This window comes from Hylobates moloch, unplaced genomic scaffold (assembly GCF_009828535.3).
Source record: "Hylobates moloch isolate HMO894 unplaced genomic scaffold, HMol_V3 SCAFFOLD_13, whole genome shotgun sequence".
NCBI lineage: Eukaryota > Metazoa > Chordata > Mammalia > Primates > Hylobatidae > Hylobates > Hylobates moloch.
The window spans coordinates 1,984,570-2,012,048 of NW_026652288.1; the positions used below are offsets into that span (position 1 = coordinate 1,984,570).

The 27,479-nt window shown below is 39.1% G+C and overlaps 1 protein-coding gene across 15 annotated transcripts in view; it reads right to left on the reverse strand.

Annotated features, from left to right (window-relative positions):
* Nucleotides 1-27,146, reverse strand: part of MYT1L (myelin transcription factor 1 like) — a 532,891-nt gene extending 505,745 nt beyond the window's left edge. For 3 of the 15 annotated variants that reach the window (XM_058426330.1, XM_058426328.1, XM_032172081.2), the window contains exon 1: nucleotides 21,822-22,247. The gene's annotated coding sequence lies outside the window, so the exon portion shown is untranslated. The other 12 variants (XM_058426326.1, XM_032172071.2, XM_032172079.2 and 9 more) reach the window with 9 other exon arrangements.
* Nucleotides 27,147-27,479: the final 333 nt, after the last annotated feature.

The following is a 27,479-nucleotide window of genomic DNA, read 5'->3' on the forward strand; positions in this document are numbered from 1 at the left end:
TGGAAGTCTAGTAGCCTTGGAAATATGTATTCTGCAACTCAAGCCCAGTCATACGCAACACACAAATGAATGGCCATGGCTGCTTCAGAAAAACTTTACAAAAACAGGAAGTGGTCTGGATTTGGCATACAGACCATAGTTTGCCAACCCTAGAAAATGCATCTCACTAAAGTATTTATATGGGTACCCTCTAGTGTATTTTCTAGATACTGAAAGAGCAGGCATGGCATTAGGAAGAAATGATCACTAAGAATGAACTGTCCTGTGGGTGCCACTAGCCACATGGGCTCTTGAGCCCCGGAATGTGGCCAGTTTGAGTTGAGATGTGCTTTCAGTGTACAATGCACACTCAGATTTAAAGTTTGCATAAAAGTGTAAGATACCTCATTAAAATTATCCTGTACTGTTTATATATTAAAATGATTATTATTTACTATATTGGGCTAAATAAAACTTTTTAAAGTTTATTTTTGTGATACCGGGAATTTGGACTTGCTTTGGAGATAAGGTAAAATTGATTATGAAAGTTGCACACTTATGTCACAAATCTCTGCAAAGCCTATGTAACTCACCACAATTGAAGAAAAGCCCAGGCATTTAATATAAAGGATACTACAAATTCCACTTAAAAACTTCAGGCAGTGTATGTAAAGAACATTTCACAGTGGAATATATTGGACCAAGGTGATTATATTCATTCCTACAGTTGATGGCTGGAATGTATCCCCTGAACCAACACTTGGTTTAAAATACACAGAAATGAAGTGCAACGTCTAAATATCTCTTTTCCCTAAAAAAGTTAACTCAGTATAGCCATAATGTATTAAATACTAAAGTAACTTTTAGTTTTAAAAATTATCATTAAACAGGGAGGACTCCTTATTACCTTAGAAGCAGGCACTTCACTGAGACTGCCCTGCTACTAAGATCACTGTTGTAGAAAGAACTAGCAAAAATCTTGTGTTAGTCCATTCTCACACTGCTATAAAGAACTACCTGAGACTGGGAAACTTATAAAGAAAAGAGGTTTAATTGAACCACAGCTCCACGGGCTGTACAGGATGCATGACTTGGGAGGACTCAAGAAACTTACTATCATGGTGGAAGAGTGAAGGGAAAGCAGGTACATCTTCACGTGGTGGAAGGAGAGAGAGAGTGAAAGGGGAAGTGCGGCCCACTTTCAAACAACCAGATCTCATGAGAACTCACAATAACAGCAAGGGAGAAACTGCCCCCATGATCCAATCACCTCCCCCTCCAACACTGAGGATTCCAGTTCAACATGAGAGTTGGGTGGGGACACAGAGCCAAATCATATTAGATACCAAATGGCTGCCTATTTCTGGACAATGGCATCTTTGGGAGCCAGTGTTCATCTGTCCCACTTAATGTCAATGACCCCTTCATTTTAAAATCTGAATGGTGACATTTCTGATCCTGGAACAGGAGCAAGGTCAAAGGCTTCTTTCTCTGCCATGAACCCAAGTGTGGAGACTCCTGGAATTTTGTACCCAGACTCTTCCTCATCCCAGGTTTTGCCCTGGTAGGAGAAAGTATTGAGAAAAAGGAAGAATTCCTCTCCAGTATTTCAATCCAACTTCCACTCTCATCATTAACATTGATTGCTGTGAATAAGCTGCAGGAGTTTGCGTTTTCAAGGGTCCTTCTCAGTTGCTTGAACTCAAGAGGCAGATACACAACTATTGTTTTTTAAGTGGTATCAAATTGTCCAAAGGAAATAGAATGAGACAGAACACACGTAAGTAGATAAAGTAAAATGCTGTGTGTAGAATCCCAAGGTTTTCAAATAGGAGTCTGGACGTCTGGCTCCTGGAATCTTTATTCCACACCATTGTCACAGTAAGTCTCCCAGAAACGCAGCAAAACAGCTGGTCACATGCATTCATGTGTCCTAAGTGCCTTGGGAATATCTTTCCATGCAATTCAACATGTCTATTTCCAAATATCGAGGTACCCTACATAACACAGACCAAAGAGAAGTGATCACCACCTTCAGAAGAGGTAATCTCACTGTGAATCAGAATGCCTGGAAAATCCAGGACAGAAGGTCCCCCAAATGATAATGCTGTGGTCACAGCAACAGCACTAAAGAGAGTTCCATATTCAATTTTGACCCCATTCTCTCTTCACACCACAAAGATTTACTGAGAGCCAACTATGTCCAACATTTCTGACAGGAATATACATCTATGAAGAACAGTGTTTCATAGCCTCATAGGGTAGGTTACACCATTATATAAATAACTATCAATGCAAGGTATACAATGATAAGGATCATAAAAATACACCTTGCTAAAGTTCAAAAGAAAAGGGCTAGAATTCATCTGGAAGGAACAGAGAGGGCTATGTGGAAAAGTGGCATTTTAACCAGACTTTGAAGAGTGAATAGGGTGTGTTTGCATAGACACCAGAGAAAGACATTGCAGAAGTAATAGTGTGAGTCATCTAAGCACAGACAATGAATAGTGTTCGGCCCAGTCCTCATTGCAATATTTGAAATAGATGAGCATAATGCAGGGATAGAAAGCATGCTTGAGAATGGGCGGGGAATTACCTCAAAGAGTGGGGTAAGGTGTTGGGTTTATTTCTGTACGAAATAGAAAGACTCTGGTATTGTTTGAGCAGAAAAACGCCAAAGCTGTATTTTGCAATAATTGATCTGAAAACAGAATATAGAATTCATTTATAAGAGTGTGGGTGATAGTGGGGGTGTGTGGCGTGATGGCTACTATTAAAAGTCCAGAATGAAGATAATGACAGGCTACTCTAAAGTAATGATGGAAGAAATGGCAGGGATAAAACATTTGGGAGGACAATTTTAGAGATAGAATTGGCAGGAAGTAGCCACTGATTGGCTGCCAGACTAATTATCCGAGAGAAGAGCTCTGACCTTGCCATTCAACTATACAAAAACCTTCAGTAATTTCACATTATTGAGAGAACAAAGTCATAAACTTATCTCATAGAGACTATTGTAAGTATGATACTCATGATCTCCATGACCTACACTTCAGTACACTCTACCTATACTCCACCTATACTTCAGTATACTGTATCTATACTCCACCCATGTTTCAGTATACTCTATCTATGCCTTACCTACACTTCAGTATACTCTGTCTATATTCCACCTATACTTCAGTATACTCTGTCTATACTCCACTCATGTTTCAGTACACTCTATCTATACTCCACCTATACTTCATGTACACTTCAGTACACTCTACCTATACTCCACCTATGCTTCAGTACACTCTACCTATACTCCACCTACACTTCAGTATACTACCTATGCTCCACCTATGCCTCAGTATACTCTATACTCCACCTATGCTTCATCTACACTTCAGTACACTCTACCTATACTCCACCTACACTTCAGTACACTCTACCTATACTTTACTTATGCTTCAGCATATTCTACCCATACTCCACCTACACTTCACTATAATCTACCTACACTTCACCTACACTTCAGTACACTCTACCTATACTCCACCTATGCTTCAGTATACTCTATCTATACTCCACCTATGCTTCAGTACACTCTACCTATGCCTTGCCTACACTTCAGTACATTCTACCCATACCCCACCTACACTTCACTATACTCTACCTATACTTCACCTACACTTCAGTATACTCTACCTATATTCTGCCTATGCTTTAGTTGATATACTCTATCTATACTCCAACTATGCTTCAGTACACTCTACATATACCTTGCCTACACTTCAGTACATTCTACCCATACTCCACCTACATTTCACTATACTCTACCTATACTTCACCTACATTTCAGTACATTGTACCCATACTCCACTTATACTTCCATATACCCTACCTATACTTCACCTACACTTCAGTACACTCTACCTATATCTTACCTACACTTTAGGATACTCTATCTATACCTTACCTACACTTCACTATATTCTACCTACACTCTACCCACACTTCAGTACACTCTACCCACACCTTTGGTACATTGTATCCCTTCTTCACCTACACTTTACTATATTCTACCTATACTCCAGATATACTTCAGTACATTCGACCTATATCCCACCTACACTTCAGCATATTCTATCTGTACTCTCCCTGCACTTCAGGATACTCTACCTGTACCCCACCTATACTTCAGTACATTCTATCCTTACTCCACCTACACTTTATTATATGCTACCTATACTTCACCTACACTTCAGTACACTCTACCTATACTACCCCTGTTCTTCAGTACATTCTATGTAGACCTCACTTACACATTACTTTTTTCTACCTGTACTCCATCTACACTTCAGTGTACTCTACTCATGCTCCACCCACTTCAATATGCTCTCACCATACTCTAACCATACTCTGTCCACACTTCAGCATACTCTATCCATACTCCACCTACACTTAGGTATACTCTACCCATACTCCACCTGCACTTCAGTACATTCTATGCCACCTAAAGTTTACTGTTCTCTATCTATACTCCATCTACACTTCAGTATACTTCACCTATACTCCACCTACACTTCAGTATACTCTATCTATACTCTATCCACACTTCAGTATACTCTATCTATTCTCCATCTACACTTTAGTATACTCTGTCTATACTCCACCTACACTTTAGTATACCCTATCTATGCTTCATCTGCACTTCGGTATACTCTACATGGACTCCACCTATACTTTACTGTTCTCTACCTATACTCTATCTACACTTTCGTACACTCTACTCATACTCCACTTACACTTCATTGTACTCTACCTATGCTCCACCTACACTTCGGTATACTTTATCTATACTCCACCTACACTTCAGTGTGCTCTATCATCTACACTCCACCTACACTTTGATATACTGTACCCATACTCCACCTGCACTTCAGTACATTCTACTTCACCTAAACTTTACTCTTTTCTACCTATACTCCACCTACACTTCAGTATAGCCTATCTATACTCCACCTACACTTCAGTATAGCCTATCTATGCTCCACCTGCACTTCAGCATACTCTATATAGACTCCACCTATGCTTTACTGTTCTCTACCTATACTCCACCAACACTTTAGCACACTCTACCCATACTCTACTTACACTTCAGTATACTCTATCTATACTCCACCTGCACTTCAGTATACTCTATCTATACTCCACCTGCACTTCAGTATACTCTATCTATACTCCACCTGCACTTCAGTATACTCTATCTATACTCCACCTACACTTCAGTATACTCTATCTATACTCAACCTACACTTCAATATACTCTATCTATACTCTGCCTACACAGTATCCATACTCCACTCACACTTCGATATACTCTATCTATACTTCACCGGCATGTTGGTACACTGTATGTAGACTCCACCTATGCTTTTCTGTTCTCTACCTATAATCCACTTGCACTTTAGTACACTCTATCTATATTCCACTTACACTTCAGTTTACTTTATCTATACTCCACCTACACTTCAGTATACTTTATCTATACTCCACCTACACTTCAGTATACTCTATCTATACTCCATCTATACATTGGTATACTGTACCCATACTCCAGTTACACTTCAGCATACTCTACCTATACTTCACTGGCACATCAGAACACTCTATGTAGACTCCACCTACACTTTTCTGTTCTTTATCTATACTCCACTTTTACTTTAGTACGCTCTACCCATACTCCACTTACACTTCAGTATACTCTATCTAAACTCCACCTACACTTCAGTATACTTTATCTATACTCCACCTACACTTCAGTATACTCTATCTAAACTCCACCTACACTTCAGTACACTATACTACTCTCTACTACATCTCTATTGATGCTCTGTTGTCTCATCAAAAACTTCCTCTAAATCATTCCCTAGAGAAGCCATGTGTATTCTCTTCCATGAGCTTTTGTACTGTAATTAGCTTCTAGAACCCTACGTTTTCTTCAAAGATTATTTCAAACAATACATTTTATATGTTATCCCCACTCCAGCCTGGCTTGACATTGTGTCTCCCTCCTTTCAGAAAATTTTAACACTTAACTTATATTTACCACTTCTATCAAAGTCCAAACCATTATATCATTATCTATAAATTTGTCTTTCCTTCCTTGTTGGTCTATAAAATATCTGAGACCCATGGGCAGTTGTGACTCATTTTCTTAAAATCCCTAGCATCTAACAAGGTAAAGAGTTGGTTGAAAAAAATGAATGAAAGAAAAATTCCATAAATATCTTTCAGCAGAAATAGGGCTCACAACAACATTCCTTTACCCAACTATCCAATCAAAGAAAATATAAAACAAATAAGCAAATAGAAAAATGAAGAAATATTCTGCTTCATGGATCTGTGACTGCATTTCCCCAATTGGGTCAACCCTGAAGTGCTGGCATTTGATACCGTACCCATTCCCCACACCCCAAGGTCCCAGCTGTTGCTTGTGGTCCCTCCAGACCCCGGATCTGAACACAGCCGAGGATTTAATTTCAAAACTACAAATGACATGTAAGAAACTTAAAGGTTTGATAACCAAGACCACATAAGAGTCAGAAAAGGAGGCTGATGTCAAATCCAAGCTGACAATGCATGAGAATGAAGACACGAACCATGTTGTACCTTCCTCCAGAACAAATCACACAGATGTGTGTGTCCAACCTGGATATTCTATGCTGATGTATCCAGACAAGGATGCGGCTAAGTGGCCCAGATCAGGCTACTGCTCTGCCTTATCTAATAAACATTCTCCAGTTCTCCTTATCTAACTTGGAAAGAGATCACAAGATGTGAGATGCACAACAATGTTGTTCTCAGATGGGTATATAAGCTGAGAGCCCCGGAGCTGCCTTCCTGTTATTAAATACAGCACTGGAGGCTGTGATCTAAAGAATGAGAATGATCTCCTCTGTCACACGACTTTGGGGGGTACCATTCAGGTTGGCGTCAGTGTGAACAGGAGTGTTGTGCATGCTTGAAGAGAAGGTTGGTCCTCCCCCCATCTCTCTTCTCAAGCTATGGCTGGCTCTTGGACAGATGTACGCTGCTGCAAGATAGGGGAACAGGAACAAATAAGGGAGCATGCAAGGCCTCTTTTCCCACCCACACCAGGCCCTTGTTTTACTCCAAAACTTGTATATTTGGCCTACAGTGACTTGAAACAGTCACTTCAGCTGTCTGGAACATAAATGAGGTAGTGTGCACTGGCTTCAATGTATTAACAAGTTATTCACAAACAGTTTGGGATTCCAAATACATTTCCTTGCCACATTTAGGTCCTCCACCTACCTCACAGAGTGCAAACGAATCATAACACTCAATGACAAGCACTGTAGGTCACATTGTGCGTGCAGCAATGCTGCTGTTGGGGAAACAAGCCTAGATTTGTGGGTGACAATGAGGAGAGACTGCAGCTGTAGACTTTACACAGCACCTCTAGCTACTGGGGTTTAGAAAGGGGACTTGTAGAAAGGAGAACAAAGTCGCCTGTGTCATGCTCCTCATGCTCCCTTGGCCAGCGCTCCCCATTCTGTCCTGCTTATATTTGGTACCAGACTGTTCACCTGCCTTCCCAGTGTCTCTTTCTTTGGCTTCCGATGAGGTTGTTTCCTTTCCTTAGTGACTGAGAAACAGAACCACAATTTATTCTCTATCTCTCCCTTTCTCTTTCACCTGCATGCACTTCTATGGCTCAGGGCAGTGGCTCATGACTATAATCCTAGCACTTTGAGAGGCCGAGGCAGGTGGATCGCTCGAGGTCGGGAGTTCAAGACCAGCCTGGGCAACATGGTGAAACCCCATCTCTACAAAAAAATTCAAAAATTAACCAGGTGGGGTGACATGCACCTGCAGTCCCAGCTACTCAGGAGGCTGAGGTGGGAGGTTTACTTGAACCTGGGAGGAAGAGCTTGCAGTGAGCTGTGATTGCACCATGGCACTCCAGCCTGGGTGACAGAGTGAGAAAAAAAAAAGAATATAACACTTCTGAGGTTTACTAAGTATTTTCATCACTAGTAGCTTTTTTGACAGTTTTATTTTATGCTTTCTACTCCATTCCCACTCTTCTTATGTTTGGATCCCGTGGAGTTAGAGGCAAAGTCGGCATTAGGCTAACCAAGGACAGAGGAGAACATATTCATTGCTGCATCAAGGACATTTCACTCAAAAGCGGTGGTAGAAGACTATTGTAAGCTAGGGTGTGAAGAAATGGGAAGAAGGGGGTTCTGGCCAGAAGCAAGCAGAGAGGAAGAGCAGCAGGCTGTCACAGAGGGAGAAGAACATGTCTTTGGCTGCTTGGTGAATTAGCTGATGGTTGAGTGGCTATTGTTTGAAGAATGAGTGAAGCAGAGGATTCACAAATTGTCAGTGTCCTGGGCAGAGTAGAAGAAGAAAAGAATGAAAATAGCAATGAACTTAGAGCTGAAGAAATTACAATTTGTGTTCCTTTCAGAATATATATGACTTAAGGATTCATATTGTGTATTCACTACCTTCAATACATCAATTAAGACAGGGTGAAAGAAGGAGCTTTTTCTCCATGTCCTTGGCATAGTAACAGCATCTTTATAAAAAGCAAAGCTGATAAAATTCAGTATATTACTTTCTGAAGATCTCAGCTGATAAAAAAAAAAAAAACTTGGAAAATCAAGTGCAATCAGTGGTTCACTGGCCCTTAAAATGTGCTGTCTCCACTACAGGTTGTCTTAACCCATGCTCAGAGGTGGGTATAGCAAGGGTTTCAGGAATCAGTCTCTGGAGAGGGACTGGGGCTCAGTAGAGACAACGCCTGGTGAATTTTTTTTTTTTTTTTGTATTTTACATCTTTGCTATTTTTCTTTTTTCTTTTTTTTCTTTTTTTTTTTAATTATACTTTAGGGTTTTAGGGTACATGTGCACAATGTGCAGGTTTGTTACATATGTATCCATGTGTCATGTTTTTTTTGAGACGGAGTCTCGCTCTGTCACCCAGGCTGGAGTGCAGTGGCGCTATCTCGGTATCTCGGCTCACTGCAAGCTCCACCTCCCGGGTTCATGCCATTCTCCTGCCTCAGCCTCTGCAGTAGCTGGGACTACAGGCGCCCGCCACCACGCCTGGCTAATTTTTTTTGTATTTTTAGTAGAGACGGGGTTTCACCGTGTTAGCCAGGATGGTCTCGATCTCCTGACCTTGTGATCCACCCGCCTCGGCCTCCCAAAGTGCTGGGATTACAGGCGTGAGCCACAGCGCCCGGCCAATGCCTGGTTAATTTAAGTGGGATCTGAAAGCAGACAACAAGTCTCACATTCTGAATAGGCTTTACTTAGTTTGAAATTAGTTTAAAATATCTGTTTTTTTTTTTTTTTTTTTTTTTAACGGAAATGGTATAAAGAGGAAGATAGAACATTTCTCTTCAAAGACTCAATATAGGGAAAGACCCTACTTGATATCACACAGGAAATGGGGGATGAATTCACTACTAAAGTGCCAAGGGTGTGGCTATATAATACTGTCTTGGTCTTCTCCTAAAAAGTTTAAGTAAAATATGATTTAAACTCTTGTTTTTAGAGATACTATACATTCTGCAAGTCATGTTTAAATTTGATCTTAGTCTAGAAGCATGAGCTCTTACTAATTCCAAAGCTATGTTGAAACCTGAATTAAATAGCTTACTTGTCTCGATACATAATAATACTGGGCCCCAACCCTCACTCTAGTTTAGAGACCATTATATGTTTATTTTTCTAACGTACCTCTCTCTGTGAAGAAGAAAGAAAAAAATTCTTATTTGGACGTAGTGATTTTCATAGCAAAGGAGAAATAACTATTCTCATTATTTTCTTAAATGTTTTTAGCTGTTTTATGACAATTCTTATAGTTATTTTTGCATACCACAAGATCAAGTAACTCTTTAATCATCTTGTAAATCGTTCAATAAGAAACAAAACTCCACCAACCAATAAACTTCTAGACTGTCATATGTTTAGATCATAGAATGAAATGATATGCATTTTTGGAAACTTTTTAAAAAGCAAACCATTAATAGTTTTCAAAATGAAACTGCTTGCTATATATGTTTATGTATAACTCCCCCCCATGTCACTCTGAATCATATACAAATCATAGGTAGTATAACAGAATGAATACTTAATTACACACTATCAAATGTCATTAGCTTATGACCATTCGGAACACTGCATCTATTTACCACACATACCATGTTCATAGTAATATAGAAGGCCTGGTCCTTTTTCCCCTTGTATCCAAATTAAACTGGTTTTCAGGGCTCATCCCAGATTCTACATGTTCACCAGCTCTAGTGGCCAATGGCCCTGACAAATCGCTTGCCCTTCTGTGATTTCTTTTTTTAAGATTTAATTTAATTTAATTTTAAGTTCTGGGATACATATGCAGGACGTACAGATTTGTTACAGAGGTAAACCTGTGCCATGATGGTTTGTTGAACCTATCAACCCATCGCCTGAGTATTAAGCTCCACATGCATTAGCTATTTATCACAATGTTCTCCCTCCCCCAAGACAATCCTAAGCAAAAAGAACAAAGCTGGAGATATCATGCTACCCAACTTCAAACTATACTACAAGGCTACAGTAATGAAAACAGTATGGTACTGGTACAAAAACAGACACATAGAGCAATGGAACAGAATAGAGATCTCAGAAATAAGACTGCACATCTACAACCATCTGATCTTCAACAAACCTGGCAAAAACAAGCAATGGAGAAAGGATTCCCTGCTTAGTAAATGGTGCTAGGAAAACTGGCTAGCCATATGCAGAAAATTGAAACTGAACCCCTTCCTTACATTTTATTCAAAAATTAACTCAATATGGATTAAAGACTTAAATGTAAAGCTTCTCTGTGCTTTCTATCTGAGGGACACTTCAGAGACTCACATGGGGAACTCCAGAGCGCACAGCACATTTCTGTTAGTGTGTCAATTGTCCCTGAAAATTTTGCAGGGATTGTTGATATTATAACCTTTTCTCTGGTTATGTCTTGGGTCCTCAGCTGGATTTTCAGTTCTTAAAGGCAAGGACTATGCCTTACACTGGCTTAAGATTTGCACCTACAGACATTCAGTAAATAAGTGTTTGGTCTATTGAAAATCATTGTTGGCAGCCAAAGTAAGCATTAAATTGAGGATGTAGGAAATCATCAATATATTCTCTGTCTATGAAAATCTTTGTATTGGGGATTTTGTTTCTTAAACAGTATATATCCTAGATAGCCTGAACTCTTTAATGAATATGTTTACTTGTTTTATGATTATGAAGATAATAGTAGTGCCTACAACAACCCTATAGATTTTTGTGGGCTTTACGTGATATAACCCATGAGGAAAGCACTCAATTTACTGTACCTGCGAAGTACTAGCCATTGTTACTGTTGTTTTCAGGGTGCCTTCCTGATAGTCTGTTTTTATTAGTTTCTCAATATAATTGATCAACACTTTGAATTTGTATACAAGAGAGTTTGGGTCCTTGGCACTTCACATTACTCATTTAATGATCTTCCAAAAGTGTGAGTTTTCTAGTTGGTCTATGTTTACAACATCTCACACTAAGTAAGAATTGGAAATAGCCAAATTGTATGTCTTAAGCATATTTCTATTGCCTGTAAATTTTTTATGGTTTTTAATTTCAAATGGATAAAAATGTTTCTGCATTTTTTTCTTTCCAGCCCCATTCATTCTACACAGTTACCTTTCTTTTATTACACCTCTCCATTTATTTTCATATGAGAAGCATTTCCCAGTACTTAGAGAAAAGTTCCACATGTAGAAATTTGCACTTTTGAAATAGTGTATTGCTTTGTTAAATAAAACATATCTGTGTTTGAATTTTCCCAATGGAGCCTCCTTGGTGATAGTGACCTGGAAAGGCTCCTTTGACCCAGATCAGGAGTCTGAGATTCAGGTGTGGAGAGAGACCACTGCCCACCCAGACATGAGCTTGATTTCTCAGACTCCTTTCCTTTTCCCACTGTGGGCCTGATGTTCTTCTCTATTTCGCTGGGATATTTTGGGGACAATATTCAGGCCCACTCTTTTGAGTTGGTGAGAACATGCCATCGGCTACCATGGTAAAAACCTAGTGTTTATTTGTACCCACGAGTTCTTGCTTGTCATTTTGGGTGCCTTCTGCTCTAGGAGACCAGAAGTAGGACATGGATTGTATAATAGATTTTAGCTGCTAAAAATGCATTCCTGCTTAACCTGTGCATACCCTAAATACTTCTTTTAAAAAGAAAGGTAAGACATAAAGCCGATGGGGCTATTTCCTTAAGTATTATGCCAAGTCATGTTAATGGCATATATCTCCCTGGCCTCCATCATGAGAAGTTAGAAGACTCATGTAGTCACCAGAGTGGTTCGAGAAAAACCAAGTAGTAACTGCAGAGCTGCCACGGCACGTACGTTTCTGTGAATTGTCAGGGCAACCCACCACCTGCAGCTGGCATTATTTGTGTAAAGTAAGATAAAATTCTGGTTATAAAATGTATAAAATTAATAGAGAAAATAACTTAAGGGAAAGTTAGGTTTCAGTTACGTGTCTGAGTGTCACATGGTCCAGTGATTTTTCTTTTCTTTTCTTTTCTTTATTTTTTTTGAGACAGAGTCTCGCTCTGTCACCCAGGATGGAGTGCAGTGGTGTGATCTCGGCTTAGTACAATCTCCACCTCCCAGGTTCCAGCGAGTCTCCTGCCTCTGCCTCCCGAGTAGCTAGGACTACAGGCATCCACCAAGTTGCACTGGCCTGGCCAATTTTTTTGTTGTTGTTGTATTTTTAGTAGAGACGGAGTTTAACCATGTTAGCCAGGATGGCCTTGATCTCCTGACCTTGTGATCCACCTGTCTTGGCCTCCCAAAGTGCTGAGGTTACAGGTGTGAGCCACCACGCCCGGCCAGTCCAGTGATTTTTCTAGATGACCATGAAACATTTGATGAGATGAATTTCATGTCAACCTGCCTGACCTTGGTAGTCCCAGATTAGACTCATCAATCAAACAATAGCACCTCCTCTAAATACTGCAGGTTCCTGGTGTTGGGTTTGCATTTGCACATCTCTGCAAAATGGTGACAAACAAGGGGCCCGTCGGTGTGGCCCTGCTGATAGCATGACGCCCACTGTTACACAGTAATGCCTTTGAAATTGCTGTCCATGTGATGATGCCAAACACGCAGTCAGCAAGCGTTAGAACTGGGACTCCCTCACTTTAAACAAGGGCACCGAGAGGCAGAAAGCTGCAATCATTTGTTTCAAGTCATCTCCGAATTCTGTGGAGAGCTGACCTAGGAGGAAGGTCTTCCCAACGCAGCGCTCCTTAATAGGGACTTTGTGTCATTGTCTAGGTTGACTATGGGTGGAAAATCTCACTTAGAAAATTAAAAAACACAAAAAATAAAAATAACAAATGAAAAAAATGTTTGATATTAGGTAAAAATATCCTCCTGGAAAGTAATGGAAAAATGAAGTTTCCCTATGTCATGGGCCATTTTTAATATTTTGGAGAGTTAGTCAGAAACTTACAGCACATGTGCAACCTAGCTGATACAACCAAACCAGGCAGAGTAAAGTCTTTCTGACTCTTGGAAGAGACCAAAATAATCAGTAAAAGGATTTTGTAATCATCCTTATGACCTTGCCCTTAGTTAAAAATCTAGGAGCAGGTGCCAAGAGGGACTCTAATGCAAGCCAAAAAATTGGAGGCCATGGTGTTACAAGGGCCCAAGCCACATGCTCACCAGTCAAAGGAGGAAGGGAAAGAGACTGGATTTTGTTGGAGGAAGGATGAGATGTGTAAAAATCGTTTACTGATTTTTTACTGATAGTGGCCATTTTTGCAATGCTGACTGCCCAGTCAGCAAGTCTCACACTTCAGTTATGCCTTTGAGGCTAAAATACATGATTCAATTTGCACATGTTGGATTTTGAAAATGTAAAGCGGGAAGTGTACACTATCGTTGACTCTACTACTCCTTACACAACTTCTGCATCTAATCCTTGGAATGCTGATATTTAACATTTGGAATATGTATCATAGGCTTAGTGTATTTTCTAACTAATTCTACATTTAATATACATATGTTGAAATGTTAGGTAATAAAAATGAGATGTTACCTGTTGTCTCACAAGTTTGCCTTTCCACTCTTACTAACCCCTAGGATCAGATACTGTTTTGATCATTAACTTTAAAACTAGATGAACAGGTGGCTTTGCCCATTTGTAAACAGGAGTGTTAACTTGTCCCTGGAGAGCAGATACCTCATTTCTTGGCTGGCACTATGGGTGTGGGTCTCTTAGGAAAAAGGATTGTTTTTGAGCTAATATAATCCCAGGAACAGCATATTAGCTAAAAAAACACTTGGGCAGCAAAACTATCTCCATTCTTGTTCTCTGGACTATGAAAAGAATTGCAAGACATCTTGGAAGATTCAGAATACAAATTCAGTGGAAAATTTCACATGTTAATTCAGTACCAAACGTGCCACATTAAACAAAGGACGAGTAAGAAATTGATCTGAAATTTACCTGAGCAAATTATTGAGATTTTATTTCCGATTATATACAAGAACCTAGCATCAACCAACCCTTCTCACTTTATATAATCTCAGAATTCCATTTTTAAGCAAAGACATGTGGCTTTCTGATGCCTGAGCTACTTAAATTTCCATACTCTGAGAGACTATAAAATGCTAATTCTAACCTAACTTGTCTTTTACAGGGTGTAATGGCAAAATTCTTAATTCTAATTAGGCAGGTATATGCAATCAGGTCTGACTCAAGGGAAATGTGGCAAATAGTCATTAGAATTGTCTGAAATACATGACCAGTTTCTAATTTGAATTCTCCTCTCCTCCTTGTTTTGATGTTTCTGCAGCCAATGGTGAGCCAGTGGATAACCAGGTTGGCCGCCCCTTTCAGCTGTCTGCACTGTGGCAGGACTGCTTATGTCACAGAGAAGGCAGAGACAAGTGAATATGACACAGGGGATCTTCCTGTTTGCTTGGAAGGTTGAGCCTCAGTCAATAACCTAGGGCTTCACCATGCCAAATCCAAAATGTTCTGTTGTTGATCTCTGGTATCAACAGCTCAGAAACTGCAAAACAGACCCCTGACAGTTACCAACACCTTCCTCCTAACAGCATTCTGTTTACTGTTTCATGTATTCTCAGGTAAGCAAAGGCTTGCTGTGATTGTAACTCTGCATAATGGAAGGGGACAGGGAACGTGTACTTAGAAACCATGATGGATGAGGGCTAACTATCCAGAATCTTCAACAATGTGTAACTCTTGATTTTGTAAGAAGTCAATACACTGAAATCATACGTGCCGTTGAATAGAGAATATGGTGATACAGTGCCATGCTGTTGAGTGCTGAGTTTTGGAATGGTCACCTGGATTCCTGAAGTACTGATTACCCAGGAAAGGGGCCTCAAGGTTCACTCAACTCTTCTTCTTAAGTCATAAGAATGCTTTAATCTATTTCAAAATGCATTCAAGAAAAGTAAACCTAGAAGTATTTATGATTACCCTTTATCAGAAATATGCATATATATATGTATATATATATGCACACACACATACACACACACACACAAGTACACACATTACCTGACTTTTTGTGGGGCAGAAATTTGTTACTCAGTTCTATCTCATTTGGCTCTGCACATAGTACGTACTCAATATATGCACATTGTATTAATTATTCAGTTATGGCACTAAGAGGGAAGGGAGGTGCTGACCTTAAGGAGTCTCACCTTTGGTCTTCATCATTGACTTTGATATTTTCTTACTAGAGGAGGACAGTGAGGAGAGCCCCTGCCTGCCCACCGTTCTTGCTAACTCCAGCTTGTCTGTCACTGAAAACTTTAAAATGCAGAATCTAAAAATAATTAATATATGTGCAAGTAGGTTCAGAGGGAAGGAGAACAAAAGGGAGAACTGCTACCCCAGCGGCTGAAAAGTCCCACTGGGGTGCAGACAGAGTCCCCTGATCTTGAGTACTGAGTGTCTTCCCAGAGTGACATGTAAAAGCCCCAGAGCCTCTGCCCTGGGGATGAGGGTCTTGGTGTTGGCAGTGTGTCAAGCCTCATCCCTGGCCGTCTTTTTCCTACTTTCTTTAGAATGCTTGGTCTTGCGAAAGTGCTCATACAATAAGAGGATGAGAGGGATGGACAGGGTTAAATTCATAACATGGTGCTCATTCACACCACATTAGCCATAGGAACACTACAATTAGGCATAAAATTTTATTTCTGTGAAATATACTCTAAGTCCTAAAAAAGAAAAGCCAGCAAAGAAAGGAATTTCCCTTGGGGGGTGGGGGAGACAAGCAAAAACCAGTTACTCTTGAAGAGAAACAGCACAACACTGTTAGAACAACTACCATCATTGACACCAGCCTACAGGATGTGAGGCCAAAAACAGGTTTGAATCCAGAAAATACAAGTCATTATGACTTATCCTATTGATCACTGAAAAATCAGAACCACTGAATAATACGCCTAGTTTCTACATTTCCAAGTTATTTCCAAGTACGAGTGGTCTCTGCCTCGTGAAAGAAGTCAGCAAGTCTATCTGTAGGAAAGGCTGGTTCAGAGGAAGCCACAATCAGCTGCCATTAGCACGTACAGCAGAACAGTTTCATTCTTGCCATCCCTTATAATCATTTCCCCCTCGCTCCTGCAACTGGTGATGAGCAACGCTTTCCACGACCCAGACAACAAACAGCTGGATGGATGCCAGGAGACCATACATCCGTGGTCTACCATGCCCTTTTTAATCAACTTCCTAATTAAAAAATGCCATGCTGGCATGAGGTATGAAGGGAGTAGGCTTGGAATATATTTTACAAAATAGCATCCCCTAATCCTGGGGTTGTTGAAAATCTGTGTTCTTACAGATGTTGATGAGTTTTTCTGGTGCAGAGATAGAATCAATTTGCTTGTGCCTGGCCCTCAAGACATATTAAATTTATCCTGGAGGAAACTGGATTCTGAAAAGCTCTTGCCCAGATGCATTAGGGCAGGTGGGAGTTTCAGAGAAGCACAGGGTCCATCGGCAGATGCGGCACTGATTTCCGAATGTTCACAATCTACCAGACAGCTCCAGAGCAGACTCGGTTTGATGGCTCTCTATGGGGTGCCCTGCAGACTCGATTATTTCTACAACCAGTCTGGCTAGCATTGTTTCATGGCGACAATGCTCTGTGCTTTCAGCTTCTGTTCAGATGGCACAGGCTGGTGGAATACATGCACCAGGGAGGTTGGGCCAAATTTAAAGTCAGCCCCTAAGAACGGTCCATTGCTTTTAGGGTTCAGTGGCGTGGTAGCCCCTGGAATCGAGAGGTGATGCCGACTTTTGAAAAACCATTCTGTTGAGGGCCATTAAAACACACTATGCATTTAGATTGAGATAACGGCATGAAGGCACCACTCAGAACAGTGTTTGAGCTAGAAATCCTATAATGAAAATCTTTGTCAATGTACTAAAAAAAGACCCCCATAAATTATTAATTCATGAGTTGTTTGATTTAGAGTCCTAAACCTGACATTCCACACTTGAAAATTTCTCAAGCAAATGCCCAATATCCTTGAGGTAATTTTCTTTAAAGAAATTGGAGTGTTCTATGTAAACAGTCAGACTTCAGTAAAAAGCAGTCAGTATGTCATATTGAGTCCTAAAGTTCTTTCAACTATATTAATGAGTGCACAAACGCATCTAAAGCAGGTTTACATGGCACACATACTAACCCCATGGCTCAAATATTGTCAGCTTACACACATTTTCACACTGGCATTTAAAAAATACACATATACATGTACTCACAAAATCATGGAAGAGAGGAATTATAGTACTCCTAAGAGTGTAAAAATACATGACAGTACTGAATTTTAAAGGGAATAGATTCAAATAACCTTTTGAATAAAAAATATTTACCTGTTTTTTTTTTTTCTTTCACAATCAGTGGAAACCCCACCAAAGCAATGCCCTCTATGGTTTCGGTGAGCAGAGCGGGCCCACTGAGACAGCAGACGCCCCACACTGACCAGTGTTGCCTACACAGGGCACTTAAGTCAAAGAGGGCTTCATCTTTGGACTAATATCTTGGAATCACATCAATTGATTAAAAATTTTGCCATGAAAGGCTGCTTTTCTTTCCAAAGTTGACACTCAACCTTAGAGTCTAATTAGACAGGGAAAAATTCCCTTAGAAATCACCTTTTCAGACAGGTGCACATCACCCTGTTTCCAGTCCTGGGACCTTTCATTGTCTTTGCCCGTGAGCCTGCTCCACAGCCTGAGAACAAATGTGACAGAGAGTGGTACGTGGGGCTCCGTGGAGTGGAGACTAATATGACACAATTTTGACCCTTAAAAAAAAAAAAAACAACAACAACAGCTGGGCTCCACCTTTGAAGGCAGCCAGGCACAAAGAGCATCGTGGAGAAGGGGTTTTCAGGGATCTCTGCATAGAAATGCACAAGGTGAGGTTAAAAAGTAAATGCTGATATTTTGCCCCAAGAAAGTTATAAACCACCATCATAAAGCTAAAAGCAGCTATATTAATCACATAAAGCTTGGTTCAACTCTAAAATGAAATGTAGCAATGAGAAAATAATGGAACTATGACTTTATGACTTTAGGTAAGATTTCATGAAAATAATTTGATATTTAAAACTGCTTGAGTTAAATTTTTAAACACTCAGTTTTTTTCCTCATTCTAGTTTACCAGCAAATTTAAAAATGAAATAGAAAAAGAAATGTGTCTGTGTGTATAAACACACATACACATTGAAAAAACAATAGATAATTTACCTATTATGCAGAAAAAGCTCAATGTGAGTACTAAGAAACTTGCAGGATGAGAGGGAAAATGATCAAAAGCAAGTTTCAGCAGCTTCACATGAAGGGTTAATATGTTTTTAAATATCTTGTGTTTGAGGTTTAGATTCATTAAAGGTGGTTTCTTTCTTTTTTGAAAAGATATTTTTTTAAAACAGAAAATTTTCCCCCTCTCCCCAAAAGTTGTATTTTCTGTCAAATATTCACTGTTATTGTTTAAAGCAAACAGCTAAAGTAAAGCAACTCTTTAGAAAAAGAGCTTAAAATAAAAGCAAAATAAAATCAAGTGATCTAAAATATTCAGGAATCTATAAAAAGACAGTTAAAGAATAACAATTTCTACTTGACTTCTACCTAAAAAGCAGGTGAAGTAATTAGGTCAGTTAAAATGAAAAACCTTGCCTTTTAGGGAGAATAGGAATTATTAAAACAGGATAGAACTATTTATCAGTGAATTCCTACCATGGAAGTATATTTAACTAAATATTAAAACACCCATATTGCAGTAGTACAGTCACAGAATTATATAAGAAATGTGTCACTGATGACAATAGAAAATTAGGATTCCAGCAGGCTCTTTATTCTTACTTCTCAACTCAGAAGACTGATTTGCAAAAATGATCTCCATTTTTCTGAAAAGAACTGAGAGTATCACTGTGTGCTAATTTCTACATTTCCTAGTTGCAGATTCTACAGATCAATAGAAACTTCAGTTCAATTTTCACAATCTCCAGTAAGTTGCTGGTTAAATTAGCTAAAATCATCTTCCAGCTAGGAAAAATACATACTAGTCAAAACTAATTATGTCTGGGCTTTAATTGAAACAACATTTGCTAATTTTGCTGGTCTCGATGCACGGTTTCAGAAAATATTAATTAAACACATTGAATAATGGCTGCTGTAAGTTTCTAAAAACAGTAATCTCTAAACAGTTAATTTCCACTTCAGACACATGCACACGAAGACGGATCAAGCCGCTACCCCAAACCAGCAGCAAATGACTATTCTTTTGTTACTGACCATCAGGAGTTGAACTTTGCTCCACTTTGGGAAGCGGAACAAACGCTCTGGAGAAGACAGGGAGCACAGGACATGTTTACCTGGAGGGGATATCAAACAGCAGCCCCAAGACTTGCAAAACAAAGTCGTCCCAATGAATTATCTGTGCCTGCAGCCGCACTTGGCACCTTCGGCTAAGCCAGCGTCTGAAAAGCAGTTGTTCCCACGGCAGCCACCCCTGCCTTCCATCTTAGGGACTCACCCAGAAAATTCTCCAACCTGCTCCACGACTACAAAACTCTTCTAATGCTTTTGAACGCCCACCATTTGTTCTCCATTCATCCAATCAACTTTCCACTGCACATCTTCTCTCTCTACCGGCGCCCAGGCAAGGGGCCACTTCTCATCTGTATGCTAATTATTTTGCCACATGGACAAAAGTAATAATGCTTTCAGACAGGAAACTAACAGGCCTGAAGTCGAAGATGGAAATTAATAAGTTGACACCACTAAACGACAGGGAAGACGGGCATGCGTACAGCGCTCTGCCGGGCGGGTGAAGTGCAGCCTCCATCAAAAGGCAGCAGACAGACAGCGCCGGGCTGCGAGTCCCGCCTGTGCTGCGTGCATCAGGCTCAGGCTCCCTTAGAGACCACATCGCTGCAGCAGAAGAGCCTCGGAAGCATCCTGCTGACTTACCCTGTCTCAGGCTGCCTCCTTGAAGCAACACAAAACATATCCACTTCCCCAAATCCTAAGGTGGGAGGGAACTTCACTGCTGATCTAGATATTTTTCAAGCTACAGCTGTGGATTAAACCAGCAATTTCGAACCTTCCTGTGTATCAAGCTTGCAACACAGTCAGACACGAGTGGAGATGTGTGCTGTATGCTGCTTGCCTTGTACCCACAGGCCCCTAAATCTCTAGAGCAGAATGTGTATCATGAGCAGTGCTGTATTTAATGTAATAGATGAGAACTGTAAATACCGGAGTCAGTCTGTTAGCAGCTACCAGCTAGGCAATATATCTAAAAATATCTCCCCTATCATTGATGTTATGGTAAATTCATGCTGTGGCCAAAGAAACCTCACAGAAGTAAGCTGAACCTACAGTATGTTAGATGGCATTACTGGTTAACATCCCACGCAAAACAAGAAGAGGTTCCAAAACCTGTGACTTCTTAAAATAAAAGAATGGTGACACAAGAGTTAACTCTAACTGATTCTTAAAGTCTTTTTTGGGTTGCCAACCTCACTATATTATTCTGTTTCAGTATGAGCTTCTTGTATCATTTTCTTTTAAAACAAAAGATTTGAAACTACTTGTCTAAGAAAGTTAAAACATTTTTCACCTTTTACTATTATTTGAAGAAAAAAATATAGAAAAAGTTTTCTTTGAAAAGACAAGACCTAATAAGGTTTTAAAAATAACTAAGGGAACATAGATACCTGATGTTCATTAGCATTTTTTTCTGGCTTAAAAAAGTGCTGATTTTATAAATGGCTTCTTGAGTCAAGCCATAGATGTTTTACTCTGGTGGTGACTATACCGTTTCTCTCTCTGCAAACCTCTCTCCTATAACACTCACCGCTGTGAAAGGCTACATTAAATCATAAAGGCTACTTTAGCACCTCCCACCCTCGCCCCTGGAAACTAGCCTTGAATACACAGACTCATGTTTAACAACAACTCCGGGCAGCATGCAGACATAGCGGTGCCCACAATGGCATTACACTGAAGGAGAAGCTCTTTTGAGAGAGGGTCCATTGTTGGCGTGTTCACACGCCAAATCAAGAGACTTTAGGAAGTGTTGTGTATGCAATCAAATGAGAGCTGGAGACAGGCAGGCAGGTGGAGAAACGACTATTTTTGAAGTACTTAAGAACTGGGAGCTGCAACCACCAGGCAAATTAAAAAAAAAATCCTATGTAACCTTTACAATAAAAGGAAAGATGTACCTTTTTGTGGAAGAGCTGGTGGCCATCAAGCCAAATCCTGTTCCGCAGTCTGCTTCTCACCCACGCAGGGCTCTGTCTGCCGTGGAGAGACCATCGCACGTGCTGGTCACAGTTCCCTCTGTGTTTCCATTCCATTCACCCCTACCCTCTGGCGCCCGCACTCCACCAGCCCACTATCCACAGTGAGTGAGAGTCGAGAGCAGAACAGCACGGGGGAGCAGCCACTGCAGGCTTTCCACAGAGCACAGCTCTGACTGTGGTTTCCGTGGGGAGACTGACAGAGAAGCCCCAAGTTACCAGGAACACCCTCTTCAGCTCTCAGAGGTAATTCCTCTGAAGACCGAGCTCTTCCCTGATGTGTTGGGACCAGACTTACTGGTTACTATAGAGGCTGCAATTCCCTTCCCATCGAGCCCTGCTAGACACCACTGCAGTCTGAAAGCAAGGAAAGCTTTAAGAGAATGTCCTGTATCATTCCATCTTCTCACAACACAATACTCCTTACACTGAGACTAAAATATTCCCCCCCCCAACTTTTCCGATAATCGCCACGTGGGGAGCAGAGATTATTTTAAAAGAGGTACATGGTAGGAAAATTTTCCTAGCAGAACAGCCTAATACAGCAATGCTTATCACTCTTTCTCTATCTAATAAATAAGCATTCATGCATTCTTTCTAGTTTTATAACACCTGGCTTACATTTTCTCTGCCATCTCTGATTACTTCTACAGATACCCTGAGGACTCATTACGGTGTCAAAGCCAAAAACACTTCCATTGTGGGAACATGCATAGAAAAATCATTGTGTATGCTTGAACAATGCAGGTGCAAAAGAAACACAGGGAAGAGAGGGTGGCAAAACAGACAAACAGGGACCGAGTTAAAGAGAGAGAGGGCAGAAGAGAGAGAAAGGAAAGTGGAGAGAAAGAGAGAGAAGAGACAAGACACAAAGATATAACAAACTGAACCACATTGCATTGAAATAGCCCACTGATGGAACAAATGGATAGCTATTGCCTTTAAATAATCTAATATCAGAAAAAATCATGCAATAAATTACTATAAAAGTAGAATATTTTTATTATTTCATATGAGTTATGGTCACTATAGGCAATATTTTAAATATGGGGGTGGTATGCCAATTTAAAATATCTTTTTCATACCAGCAACCATGATATGTAGATATGACACTGCCCCCAACCACACACACACAAACACAAACCTACATCTATTTTCTTCTTCAAGTTTGTGGTATCTTTTGTTTTCAGTTTAGTTTGGAAGAAATGCAGATCAATGTCAGGTGTTGTGTTGTGGTACAGAATACAGTATGATGAAACTTAGCTTGGTGAAAACATGTTATTCGCAAGTTTTTGTTCAAGTTTATCCTCAGTCACTCCTTTCTAAAGAATACTACACAACTTTTCAAATAAAAAAGAAGATATTCAAAAAAGAACTCTTAAAAACTTGAAAATAGGAAAATGCATAATGTCTTTGCGATCAAATTATGCTATGGAGTAATTTGATTATAAAAATTTAGCAAAACTGTAGATCTCTCTTTCTGAGTCTACCATTCATTTGCCTCCTGAACAGAGTTCTGGTGAGACTTTGCATCAAGGTAGACTTCCTGGCAAAGGATAACATGCATTGGAAAAACTGGTTATTGATTGAAAATTATAGCCCTGGTCTAAAAGGGACACCCAGGCAAACCAAACTGTAAGTGCATGGCAGAGTTGTCGTTATCAAAGAGCATCTGACTAGTCCCTCTAATTCCACTGAGGAGTTTTTTAAATATAAAATATTTAAGAGTAAATAAGCCTTTAAGTTGTTTGAAGTTAAAATGTATCCACTAAAATATATAACAAGTAAACAAAGTCTTTCAGATTGTGTATTATGTATTTCTAAAATAATATCTCTCCGACAAATTAAATTGGCTTACAGGTAGAGTTGGGAATCTAGTTTATGCATGTGACTTTGAAAACATTATTTACTTGATAAAATTAATTTTTCACAGAAAAGTAATTGGCTTTTAAAAATTATACATGTAAAGTATTTATAAAAGCAGCTGAACAAATAATCAGATTATTAACTCAATATTTTTAATTTTAAGTATAATTGTAACAAATAGAAAAACTTTACAAATCTTTGAAATTGCATAATCACTTATTTCTTTTCCCTAATCTATTAAACACTGACACAGAAAGCAGACAGAAAACATCAGACAGTGAAATAATCGGGTATATTCAAGAGTAAGGTACAAAATAGAAACAATTTCAAGAGAGTAAAAAATAAATAAATTAGGTGAAAAACATAACAGGGACAGTGAAAACAACATATTAAAGATGTCTCATTCTCTGAAACCATCCACATAGTCCTAAGGTCATGCTTTGACAGCTTTTATAACCCCGAGGAAGACTATGTACTCATATTCCTTTAGGAATTTTTGTACACCACTCATACGTGGTCACAAATTATTGGGCCTTTACCTTGATCTCAGCTTCTAATACAAATTTGTGAAATTGGCATAAGTTCTGCTGTTGGATGCAAGTTTAACTCAAGAGAAGTTGACATTTGTGTGTCATGCATACTTTCCGCCTTACTGTGACACCAGATAGTCCTGGTGCATCTTTTCAAAGATGAATTTTATTATAATTACATGTATTTGGATAAAATTTTCCAGTTGAAAAGTAATAATGTTTACAATTTTCCAACCCACAACTATACATATATACAAGTAATTTTTAACATATTGATGTGTTTGAATATTTGGAAATAGAGTAAAATATGTGTGTAATGTCAGACGGAAAGTCTTTACTAAATAAAAATCTTCAAGTATTGATATCTTTGCTGCCACCATCTTCAAAACATCCAAATGTGACCATGAAGGCTTCTCCTACTTCTACCTCAACCAGCACAATCATTAAGGTGATGAAAGTGAGCCATTTTCACATTGCCAATAAACTAGGAGGAAGTCAGTCACTGTTGAATGCAATCCCTATCAGCTGCGGACAGCTCCTGGTGCTGAAAGGGAAGGCAGAGAAGCCTGCTCACAATAGCTCACTCCACCAGCCTTTGAAAAATCACAGCAAAACTGAATGAGGTGGCAAGTGCTCAGCCTGAATAGCACTGTCTACAGAACAATGGCAGCCAACTCTAAATCCTACTATAATCACATTAATGAGATTAATCAGTGAATTAGCAGCAGTCAAATGTCAGGGAGGCAAGGAAGAATCCAACCAAGATTGGTAATTAACTTTTTGGGGGTGGGGGTGGGGAGGAGGGAAAAATCAATTGTGCTACCTCATAGGTTTTTTTAGATGTTGACAATTTTGATTCACAAATCTGAAGACTACATGTACAGATCAAAAGGCAACAACATAATCCTTCATATTATAATATAGATCTAGATCTCATATTACTGATTCTTAAAGTATAGTCCTCTGAGAAAGCTGATGTCACTTTAAATAATCTTCATAATCTATCAGAAGTTTATTGTTTTAAATTCTTTAAATGCACAATTAATATTTAAAGTAAACTTATTTCTCTGAAAATCAAGCTAAAATATAAAGAAATATGGCTGATTAAAAGCAGAAGGCTTACATAACAACTGTTATTGCTTATGAAAAGTGTATGATAGTATGGTAAGAGTTTTCAAAGTGCAGTCAAGTAAAGTACCATCACACACACACATCAGTAGTGGTCTATGTTGGTTAATAAAGAAAATTTATCACTCAAGTATAACTTTAAGGAGACTTTTAAGCAATTGCCTTACTGCATTTGAGGTGATAGAATCATACATGTTCTTTTAGGTCAATCAGAAAAAACAAACTCCCTTTTTTTCTGGAATGTGTCTCTTAGTAGCATTTATAACTTACAATCAACACTTTGGATTCAAAGTTCTGAGAGGTGAAAACTTACAGGAATGCAATGCTGTTTTTTTTTTTTTTTTTGAAAAGGAATATTGTATAAAACACTTTTCTTTTTAAAATAATTACATTTTTATCTGTATGGGAGACATGACTTTATTATTTTTAAAGCTACATGACACTTAATGAAGTTGAACAATTAGAAAGACCCCCATATGCCTGTAAGGGTGGTTTTGGGATGCTTTTGTCTATGATGTTAATTTTGTTTAGTAAAAAATATAAACATTTGAACAAAAAGGCTCTTATATAAAATATTTTTACTCTAAGTAACTTAGAAATTATTTAGCTTATGTAGCTTTGATGGTACAAGAAATTGTCATGGTTAATACTAAATTCAAAATCTGTTCTCTATATTTTATATAGCTAACTTTCATATAAATATTTACATATACATTTTTGTTTTATTCAGATCTATCTTAAAACTAAAGTGTATAGTTTAAACTTTTAGTTTATTAATTTAAGTGTTACAAAAAGACATTTCTGTTATAAATAACATTTTGTTTCATTATTATGAACTTCAAACATTTAAGTTAAATTTAAAAATCTTTATTTGAGTTTCTCCACTTAAACAATATAAATCAACATTCTTCTTACCATTAGGTAAATTCATCCAAAATATCTAACATTTTAATTGCCTTTGCATAAAATGATGTGCTTCATTCGTCATGTAAAGTAATCCAGTAAAGTCTCTGGGAAGTTTTTGTTTGGTATCCTCTTATCCTCCAAGCACCGTACATGCACCGCGTTTTGTTTTTGTTTCATTTTCTTAATAAACAACATCACAGTTAAGTCATGCAACCTAATACCCATTTTAGTTTAAAGACAGATTTTTTGTGGATTACAAAGACTCCAGTCCAGGAACATTTCAGCTACCAGCCATGCAATAAAAATAACTTTAAAAAGGAGCAGACAATGGAATAGCAGCCTCAGCCCTTGAGCTATGGTAAAACACATCCTGCTCACTAAGTTCCCCCAAAAATTAACCTAACGAACATCACGTACCTCACAAGGACCACAACCGCTCACAAGCGAAAGACAAGTTCAATTTTGGTAACTGTGCTGGCTCAAAATACACAGACAGGGAAGAAAACCCTGTTCCACCACAAGTTTGAAAGGATGATGAGACACATGCCTGCCACCCAGACGGAGAAAAGGTGGCTTTTTGTCTTCAGTGAATATTGATATCATAACCCAGAGTCCAGGGAATGAAAAAATTAAAATACACCCACCAACAATGAGCAAAAAACCAGGGGGGCTTCAAGAAGACTGCAGGGAAAAGCTCTCTCACTCTGTTTAGTGTGCAGTAGCTTAGGGAAAAAAAAATGTCGCCCGGGCAGGAATGACAAATGCAGCGCGATAGGCTCGCAGGCCTGAGGGATCTGTTTGACTTCCACACACCCCCATGCACACGCTCCCACTCATCCTCTCCTAGGCTTTTTTTTTTTTCCACATTTTTTTTCACAAGCTCCAAATCCCCGGCATATGACCTTCTGTTAAATAGATAAAAAAAAAATTGCTTATCAGTCATGCAAATGAGGCTGAATTCATTTTCCACAACAGATGGCCTCATAGATAATGATGATGGAAGAGAGAAAATTGAATGTCTCTCACAAGGTGGCCATGGCAACCGAGAGCAGAATAATATCAATAATAAACTCACTGCATAATAAGGTTGTCAGTCCTACAAATCAAAGTCTCCAGCTAAATCAGGTATACCACCCCAGCTAGTTACCAG